We start from the raw sequence: 11,041 nt of genomic DNA on the forward strand, positions 1-11,041 counted from the left end.
ACTAGAATGAATTTTAAGGTGTTCCCTAGACTTCTGTTCTACCAGTATGAGGCTGAGATACTCTGGGGGGATCTTCCTACTGAAAAATGATTCTAAATAAGACCTACTTTTTGAAGAATTGCTTAGCTCAGAGGATGGAGGGGATTTTCTCTCCCTGCTTTCCCCAAAGGAGCAAACTGTGAGTGACTCTGAGTAATAAGTTAGCAGGAGGAAAAGGGTTATCAGGGGAGCAAATGTCAACAGCAGCATCTTGACCTATGAGTGGGTACCACAGTGAGGGCCAGCAGCTGGAGGGCAGCTGACCTGAAGACTTGGCATTGTCTCATTGCAGCAGTGTTATTGGGTAAACTGCATAGATTCAGGGTAGCACAGAGCCAGGCATCACAAGAAGGACCCTGACCTTGGGCTGGGGGCTTTAAGCTGCATATGCTTTGGGAAGGGGTACAGTAGCAATATGATGTGGCAGAACTTTGGCTCCAGAGCTGGACTGTCAACTGGGTGTTCATGGATGAGGAAGTGTAGCCCATCCCCTGGCATGGTCAGAGGGCTACAGGCCAGACTTTGAGGCTGACTAGGATTGATTGCCTTAAGCAGTGAGCTGGTGGCTGGTTTCCACGGAACTTTACAGGCAGCCAAGTCCTTTTCTAGGAGGCCAGCTTTCAGGGAATCTGCTTTGGACACGTTAACCCTTACCACTCAGAGGAAGCAATAGGAGACACGAGGAATGATCAAGGAGATTGAGGGAAAAACAAAATAGCACTTCTAAAAATGAAGACTGTAATTGTTGGGAGAAAAAAGAAAAACTTCAGTGGGATAAAGGAACAGTGAGCTTGATACACGTAAAGAGAATATTACTGGTAGATATGTTTGAAGAAATTACTCAGTATACACACAGAGAAAGGAGATGGAAAATATGGCAGGAAATTTAAGAGGGAGAATAGAATGAGAAGTAATACAACAAGTCTAAGAGATTCTAGAAAGAAAGGGAAGAGTGGATAAAAAGCAGTATTTGAAGAGATAATTGCTGAGAATATTCCAGAATGTTGAAAGAGATGAAAATATAGATTCCATTTCTAGACACAGATTAATGAAACTTCAGATACTAATGCCAAAGAGAAGATTTTAAAGTTGGCAGAGAAAAAGATCATTAATAAAGACAGAGAGTAGATGTCTCAAAGGCCATGATAGAATACAGAAGATAGTAGAATAACATCTTCACGAGAGAAAATAAATGTCATCTTAGAATTCTGTACCTAGCAAAATAATCTTTTAAAAGTGAGAGAGAAGTAAAGAGATTTTCAGATAAAAATGCATAGGATTTACCACCACTAAGTTAGCATTAAACAACCCTCTGAAAAGTATATTTCAGGAAGAAGAAAAATGATTGCAGACGGATTGCAAGGTAAAAAGGAATGGTGAGCCAGTAAAATGGTAAATTTAAGTAAAGTATTTCTAGATAAGTGAATAATGATTAATTTTTGTCCTTAAAAATGACCCAGAATGAAAGCACTTGTCAACTAAAAGGTTGTTAATGATATTAGGGAAAAGATAGTAAATCTGCCCTGAAGTCCTTGTATTTTTGGCAAAGAGGTTAAGATGTAATCTATTATTAGACTTTGTTAAGTTAAATATACATAGTACAATTTCAAAGGAATCACTAAAAGAATAGGTTTAGGGTGCTTTAATTTCCAAGCTCATAAAGGTGATAAATGGAAAAGTGGTATGAAGACAAACAAAAATCCTCTGTCAATTCAAAATGAAGACCAAAAAAGAAGAAAAAAGAGTCATCGAAAGGTACAGAAGCAGAATAAATGATGCATAGAAAGGGAGAGACAAAAATTAAAAAGGTGGCAGAAACAGGTTCAAGTATTTCATTAATCTCAAAAACAAGAAAAACTGGACTTACAATTTAAAAGATGGTCAGAAAAACAGTCAGATGGGGAAAAAAAACCAAAACAAATCTAGCACTGTGATGTTTTCACAAAACACATTTATAAGAGCAGAAAGGTTGGGGCTTCCCTGGTGGCGCAGTGGTTGAGAATCTGCCTGCTAATGCAGGGGACACGGGTTCGAGCCCTGGTCTGGGAGGATCCCACATGCCGCGGGGCACCTAGGCCCGTGAGCCACAACTACTGAGCCTGCGCGTCTGGAGCCTGTGCTCCGCAACAAGAGAGGCCGCAATAGTGAGAGGCCCGCGCACCGCGATGAAGAGTGGCCCCTGCTTGCCACAACTAGAGAAAGCCCTCGCACAGAAACGAAGACCCAACACAGCAAAAATAAAAAATAAATAAATGAGGCAGAATAACTGCCCTTTAAAAAAAAATTAAAAAAAAAAAAAGAACAGAAAGGTTGAAAGGGTGAAAAAATATATTCCTGTCAAATACAATTAGGAAGACTGCTGGACAGCCAGATTATTATCAGACAAAATAGACTTTGAGGTAAAAGGCATTATTAGTGAATTATTAGTGTCATTACTTCTTAATGACAAATATTAAATTCACTAGGAAGATTTAATATTTTAAATGTGTATACACATAATAAAATATCTTTCAAATATATAAAGCAAAATTGATAGGATTAAATTGAAGAACTGACAAATGCATCAGCACAGTGGGAGATTTTAGCACATCTCTCTCAATTATTGTTATACCAAGCAGACTAAAAAATGGCAAAGAAGATTTGCATAACACAATTACCATTCTTGATTTATTGAACGTATGTAAAATTCAGTCCCAAGGTGCATTCTTTGCAAGCACACATGGAACATTTACAAAAATAGACCATATAGTAGGCCTTCAGCAAGTATTAGCCACTTTCAAAGAACTGGTATTATTCAGGCCACATTCTCTTTCCTCAGTGTAATTAAGTTAAGTTAGACATCAGTAGTAAGAAGATTAAATTGAAAAATCCCCATACATTTAGAAACTGAACCACCCATCTAAATAGCTCAGTGGATCAAAGAAGAAATCATAGTGCAAATGAAAAAGATGATCTACAGCTGGGAATCATCCAATCCAGTCTTATATGCCCTTGATCCAGAGAACCAGGTGGGACGGATGACGGTGAGGGCCTGACAATGGCTCTGGGAAGCTTCATAGAAGGACTGACACTGAAGCAATTACGGCAAAAGCAACCAAATACCTGACCTGTGGAGATTTCTCTTCTATTTATTGATAGGGCAAATGGTTTAAATTCCCTAGCTCGGGTTGCTTCTTCTCTATTTAAGGATAAAAACATTTCTGGATCCCGCATGCCGCAACTAAGACCCGGCGCAGCCAAATATATATTTTTAAAAAGGATAAAATCATTTCTGTGTTGCATTGCATAGTGCTGGGAAAAGAGCACACTGAGCAGAACTTGTAGCTGCTGGAAGGATGCCCCAGCCTGGCTTTGGGCATGCCTGCTGGGGTGTAAGCCCTAAGTAGGCATTCGTAGTTGGTTGTATGGCTACTAACATGCAGGCAGGGCTTTCTAGGCACCACAGGAAAGGGCATTTGATGCCTGAAGGCAGCTGGCTGCAATTTAGTTATCAAGAAGATCATCCTCCACTCAAGTGGTCAGACTCACAGGTGAAATGCCTTTGAACTGGTGAGCTAAGTGACTGTACCCTGGGCTTCTCTTTCCTTGCAAAGTCCACTTTCATTCTTCCACTTTCTCCTAGTTTCCCTGGAGGAGGGCAGGGTAGGAGAAGCCTGCATTCGTTTTCCTGCCTTAACAGATTGCAAAGAATGAGGGGCATGTCTGTGCCAAGCACTGTGCAAACCTGCAAGTCCGTGAGCCCCTGTCATTTCAACCCTAATCTTCTAGTATGTCGACCTAGAGTCTATGCTGCTTTCTGTATCCATATCCCTGCGTGCCAGGGTAGGACCCTGGTAGGACCCACCAGGGTAGGATCCAAATTCTTTTTCAACTTACTAAAATTAGAACACAAGTCTGTAGATGCTAGAGAATCTTTCCTCTATTCCTAATTCACCAAATCGAACTCCTTCATAGCATTAATTGAAATAATTAATCCTAAATGATTAATAAAATTATAATGGAACAAAGTCAAACCTCCCACTTCCAAAATGCAAATGATTAAGTGCACAAATCCCTGCATGAGCCCAAATGCTGATTATTTCAATCTTTTGTGGAAGGTACATAAATAGAAACTTTTTAAACCAGTTTTTTGTGCAGGTGGGATTGGACCTGTTAAAGGTGTTAACAGCTAGCAAGCCCTGTTTGGCTTTCTTATCTGAATTTTGAAGTATAGCTAAATTTCCTAGAAATTTAAACTGTGTTGTGTGCCTCTTTCAGGTGTTAGTAACTGATGTTTACTTCTGAAAATAGAATTAATTCACAAACAAATTAACATTTCTAACCAAATCCTGCAACCAAGTTATTGTAAATATTCTCTTGCTCTTCGTTTTATATACAATTCAAAATAGGCAGGAAAAAGAGGCATCTCTCTCTCTTTAAAAGGCAATTTTCAAAAATGAATTGAGCTGAATAATGTGTCTGAATAATATCAATGAAAAGAATAGCACAGCACACCCTACAAGAAAATGGAGACATAAGATTAATGTGTCTTACTTAAGAAATATCTGGGTTCGGGGCTCCCCTGGTGGCGCAGTGGTTAAGAATCCGCCTGCCAATGCAGGGGACACAGGTTCGAGCCCTGGTCTGGGAAGATCCCACGTGCCGCAGAGCAGCTAAGCCTGTGTGCCACAACTACTGAGCCTGCACTCTAGAGCCCGCCAGCCACAACTACTGAGCCTACGTGCCACAACTACTGAAGCCCGCGCGCCTAGAGCCTGTGCTCCGCAACAAGAGAAGCCACTGCAATGAGAAGCCCGCGCACCACAAGGAAGAGTAGCCCCCGCTCACCGCAACTAGAGAAAGCCTGTGTGCAGCAACGAAGACCCGATGCAGACCAAAAAAAAAAAAAACCTGGGTTCTAGAATAAGAAGGTGGGAAAACACAGATGCATTCCTTGAGGCAAGAAAATGATCCAAATGGAGACTATTCTTTTGTACTCCAGACAAAATTGATATGATTTCCCTGTCTGTTTTCCCACTTGCTCCTGGCCAATACTGTAGTTAAAAGGCCTCCCTCCAAGGAACTCCAAGTGCTTTGGAGACACGGTCTAATTAATCCTCCTCTGTTGCCTGTAATGTCCACAAGCTCCAGGCCCCCATCTGCCGGAAGATGAGGCAGCCCCGTCTAGGTACATGTGGCAGATCTTTGGGTGCGGCTTATGGGAAGCGACGGCGGCTATTGACACCAGCCTCTATTTCCCAGAGGCTGTGAATGCAGTCTCTCTTCGGTGCCAGGGTCAGCGTATACCAGCCGAAGGGCCAAACCCCGCCAGTCGGCAACTATATGCATAATCTGCAGATTCGTTCTTCCGTATAATGCTGTGTTTCCTCTTACCGTGGCCGGAGCCAGGCTTATCGGTAGGTAGGGGTGTGTGTCAGAGACTTCCAGCCAATTCATCTTCCTGAATGAATCTTTTTCCTCCTTGGATGTTGCTCTGTTTCTATGATCACTTACTTGCCCTTTTCTGCTTTTTTCCCAATTTTATCTCCTATGTGGCGGGAGACATCATTACTAGGTTGGCTGCATTGATGATGATTGTGGGTTCTGTTTTCTGTGCAGGTCTGGTCCTGATCATGTTAAACATCCTTTGGGCCATTTCAACACCAACAACACGTTGGGCTAATGGGTTCCAGCAACTGTGTCCACTGCAGCTCTAGATTTGCTTCAATACTGGGTCATTGGAGTCCATCTTAGAACCCCCAGAATGTCGTCTATCTGGTTAACTTACTCCTGTATACTTTTTGTTTTCCCATCTGTCATTTTTTTCCTCACCCATATCATTGTTTGAAGTCTATGAAGGGGATAAAACATTGAGACAGACTTCTAATGAAGGGTTGCAGAGCCAGTGCTTCCTAAAATCCTAAAGAATATATGTACAGGGCTTCCCTGGTGGTGCAGTGGTTGGGAGTCCGCCTGCCGATGCAGGGGACACGGGTTCGTGTCCCGGTCCGGGAGGATCCCGCGTGCCGCGGAGCGGCTGGACCCGTGAGCCATGGCTGCTGGGCCTGCACGTCCGGAGCCTGTGCTCTGCAGTGGGAGAGGCCACAGCAGTGGGAGGCCCGCGTACCGCAAAAAAAAAAAAAAAAAAAAAGAATATGTGTACATATGTGTGTGTGTGTATATATATATATTTTTTTAAGTTTTATTCCTTCATCCACAACATAATTGTACTTCCTTCTCTTTTTTTTTCCCCTGGCCATGTGGTATGTGAGATCTTAGTTCCCCTACCAGGAATATGAACCCGCGCCCCCTGTGTTGGAAGCAGAGTCTTAATCACTGGACTGCTAGGGAAGTCCCAAGAATATTTTTTATTTTATTATTTGTTGTACATCTGATAGTCATATAGCATATTGATACACTCAATATGATCTTTAATACTGTGAAGAATATATGATGGTAAGGACTAGCTAGCCTCATGTCACATAATGAAATGAAGCTCAGAGAGGTTAAGTTTTGTGTTCAAAATCACAGAGGTCAAATTTGGATTTGCTTCTTATAATACCAATTTTTCTTCCCACTCTCTTCTGTCAATATCCATTCTCTTTCCATTACCGCCTGTCATTTATTCAATGGTTATTTACTTTATGTCTTGTTTTGGTGCCAGACACTGTGCTAGGGCCTAGATATAGAAAAATGGATAAAGACTCTGTTTTACTGTAAAAAAGGGAAAGGAGATATTTTTTATGGGAAAGGGCCATGTAAAGGGCTGATGCAGTACTGTGTGATTGAGGCTGAGATCAGATGGTATGTACAAGGTGGAAATAGAATGACAGGCAGAGAAGGGAAGAGTATACACAAAGACAGAAATATGAACAGAAATGTGAACCAAGGCTACTGAGGAACTCTAAGTAGTTCAGTTTTCCAGGGGTGGGTTGGGAAGCAACAGCAGGGGGCGGGGGCCAGGGGGTGAGGAAGGTAGAGAGACCATTAGAAGGCCTTGTGTGCCATTCTTTTTTTTTTTTTCCATTGGAGTATAATTGCTTTACATTGTTGTGTTTCTGCTGTACAATGAAGTGAATCAGCTATATGTATATCTATATCCCCTCCCTCTTGGACCTCCCTCCTACCCCCCATCCCACCCATCTAGGTCGTCACAGAGCACAGAGCTGAGCTTCCTGTGCTTTAAAGCCTGTTCCTGCTAGCTAGCTATTTTACATATGGTAGTGTATATATGTCAATCCTACATATGTCAATCCTATATATGTCAATCCCACCCTCCCCTTCCCCACTGTGTCCACAAGTCCGTTCTCTATGTCTACATCTCTGTTCCTGCCCTGCAAGTAGGTTCATCTGTACCATTTTTCTAGATTCCATGTATATGCATTCATATACGATGTTTGTTTTTCTCTTTCTGGCTTACTTCACTCTGTGCCATTCTAAGGAGTTGTTTGGACTTAGGTCCTCAAGGTCATGGGGAGTTACTGAAATCTTATATGCAGGAAAGTTGCGTGATTAGATCTGCTGATTTTATCAAGCTCTCTCTGTGTCTTTGGGTCTATCCCACTGGCAAAGATGGAGGAAGATGAATATGCTTCATGTTGGTAAGAGGGCACTGAAGTGGAAATTCTTTCAGAATGTTAGCAAAAGTGTAAAGGGATATATACTTGCTGGAAGGAACTTTGGCAATATGTTTTCAGAGCCTTAAAAATGCTTATTGTATTTGACTCAGTAGTTCTGCTCCTGCAAATATATTTTAGGAAAATTTTCTCAAATAAAATGAATATTCCAGGGCAAAGTGGCTGTTTGGGTGACTGTTTTCTTTTTCTGTAAAAGGGCAGAGAGAAAATATTTTAGGCTTTGTCAGGCCACCTTGTCTCTGGCGGCTACTCAGCTCTGCTGCTATCACAAAAGAGCAGCCATAGAGGGACTTCCCTGGTGGCGCAGTGGTTAAGAATCTGCCTGCCAACACAGGGGACATGGGTTTGGGCCCTGGTCCGGGAAGATCCCACATACCACGGAGCAACTAAGCCCGTGTGCCACAACTACTGAGCCTGCGCTCTGGAGCCTGCGAGCCACAACTACTGAGCCTGTGCGCCACAACTACTGAAGCCCGCGTGCCTAGAGCCCGTGCTCCACAACAAGAGAAGCCACTGCAGTGAGAAGCCCACGCGCTGCGACGAAGAGTAGAACCTGCTCGCCGCAACTAGAGAAAGTCCGCGTGCAGCAATGAAGACCCAACGCAGCCAAAAATAAATAAATAAATATATTTATTAAAAAAAAACAAAAGAACATAACGTACTCTCATCCCTTTACAACAAGACTGATGAAAACATTCAAATATAATGATATAGTGGACAAGTGCACAACGTTTTTGCTGCCTGACATCCATTTATGCTTCCTTTAATGAAAGAGCCTTGCTTTCTGTCTTGCTCTGGAGGTGGAACAGAGGACATAGGTTAAACCAATCAGAAACTGGTTTGGTCCCAGACACGGGTTCAGAGGAGGTCATGAGACCTGAGCCAGTCTAATCATAGTGAATCTCAAGAATATTCCTGAAATGTTCGGACAAAGATGCACTTATTTCCTGCTGGATGTGGACAAGTTTGTGGTAATTTGTTAACAACAGAAAGCTAATACAAATCTAATACAGATGTTAAGAATGGCAGCATTTTATTGTAGAGTTAACCATAGAACATTTTGGAGGATGTGATGGAACTTGAGCTGTCTCTTTAAGGATTTTCTGCCTTGTGAAGACATGTCAACTCAGCGCTTCATTTATGAATTAAATGAGTAAATAGAAGATGATTTATTTTGAGAAATTCTCCCCTTACCTTAAAATGTAGCTCTCCTATGTAATATACAACATTGAGATGCTAGAACAAAATATTGAAGTCCCCAAAGATTCAAAGTTAATCCCATCACCACACTCCGGAGTAATCTTTGTTAATTGAAATGGAAAAAGTCATTTTCCGCCAAGATTGGCTGAGTTTCAGTGACTGAAGCTCCAGGATTGTGGAGTGTGAAGTTTAGACAGCAGAATGCAACCTCAGAGTGTGAGTTTGTTGATTCGACTTCTGTGACCTCAAGCAAAGTCTCTTAAAGTTACTTCTCCTAAAAGCATGGGCTGATTTCCAAATCTTAATCATTCTAGGCTTACTGTATGATGAAGATCTGACACATCTGACACAATATGAAGTGAATATTGTAGGAAAAAATTTTTTTTCTGGGTATAGATTTTAGCCTCTGTTTGTCTGGGGAATGTTTCCAGACACACTTGGCTGTTTGGGGATTTTAAGATTGCAGGTGACTGGCACACCCCAAGGTCACCGCTGTTCCTTGCAAAACATAATAAAAGCTTGTGGGAGGCTGAGGGCCATGTGAGAAAATTAAGTATTGATTGAGGAGGGGAGATGATGTCGTGCAATGTAGTTATTAGGCTCAACTCAGTGCTTTTAATTTGAGGGCTCACACTTTCTCAGAAGATTATGCCAGTTAACAATACGTTATTGAAGTCTGGGCAGCTTTTGTGCTCTGATCGCTGTATCCTCTTTTCTCAGCCGTAGAAGACTGCTTTGCCCAATTGATTTGCTTTTATTGAACATGCTTCATAGAAGCACTCAGCTCAGATATCATCACTTTCAGGAGTTTGTGATACTTGGCAAAGTCAGCTTTCCTTCTAGATACCCTCTTCCTATCAAGAAATCGGGAATCTGAAACCTAATCATCCCCATTTCCAACTCCCACAAATTTTAATGGGACCTCAGAAATGGAGAAGAAAAGAAATTCATTCTTTTGCTTTCAGTGGTCCCCTTTCTGCCCAAAAACTATTTAGGGAAGTGTTATTTCCAAGAAAGTTGGAATGGACAAGACCCATGAACATGGGAAGAGATTGGAAGTATCTGTAACTCAGAACAGCCGATGGAAAAAAATCCTCCATAAAATCGTAGAACTTTCTGGAAAGGGCCTTAGAAACCACCTAGTGCAGTTACTTCATTTTACAGATGAGTAAATTCAGATCCAAAATGTCTGTGACCTGCTCAAACTTCATAGCTAGTTAGTAGCAGGGCTGGGAAAGTAATTTGAGTGTCTTGAATGATTTTCTTCCTGTACAGTTGCCTTGACTGTGGATAGGGAGAGTATCAGAGCCAGCAATGCCTTTATGAACATTTACATTTATAAAAATCCAAATTTTCATTAGATAACTTTCCTCCAACCTTTAAGTTTTTATTTTATTTTTTTACAATTTTTAAAGGTTACACTCCATTTACAGTTATTACAAAATATTGGCTATATTCCCCGTGTTGTGTAACACATCCCTGTAGCCTATCTTACACTCAATAATTTGTACTTCCCACTCTGCCACCCCTAAATTCCCCCCCCCACTGGTAATCACTAGTTTGTTGTCTATATCTGTGAGTCTGCTTCTTTTTTGTTCTATTCACTAGTCTGTTGTATTTTTTAGATTCCACATATAAATATCATACAGTATTTATCTTTCTCCGTCTGACTTATTTCACTTAGCATAATGCTCTCCAAGTCCATCCATGTTGCTGTGAATGGCAAAATTTCGTTCATTTTAATGGCTGAGTAGTGTTCCATTGTAAATATATACCACATCTTCTGTATCCATTCATCTGGTGATGGACACTTAGGTTGCTTTCATATCTTGGCTATTGTAAAATAGTGCTGCTATGAACATTGGGGTACTTTCCTCCCACCTTTAAATGTCATATGCAGGTAATATACAAACTTCTGAAAAACTTGGACATGGTTTTACAGCATTTCCTAACAACTCGGCTTCATAGAAAGGGACGTTTTTAATTGTCCTCATTTCACTGAAGACAGAATTGAGAACCAGAAAATCTAAGTGGCTGGTCTCAAAGGGCATAGCCATTTATGATAGGCAGAGAGATGCTCAAGCCTTGGTCTTCATAGTCTTATTTCAGGGCTCCTTCTACTGCTGTACACAGCCTCCATGGCTTACTCTGGAAGCTGTCTTCCTATAAGACTGCAGGCATTTACT

The sequence above is a fragment of the Mesoplodon bidens genome, assembly GCF_964165515.1.
Source record: "Mesoplodon bidens genome assembly, chromosome: 17".
In the NCBI taxonomy this organism is placed as follows: Eukaryota; Metazoa; Chordata; class Mammalia; order Artiodactyla; family Ziphiidae; genus Mesoplodon; species Mesoplodon bidens.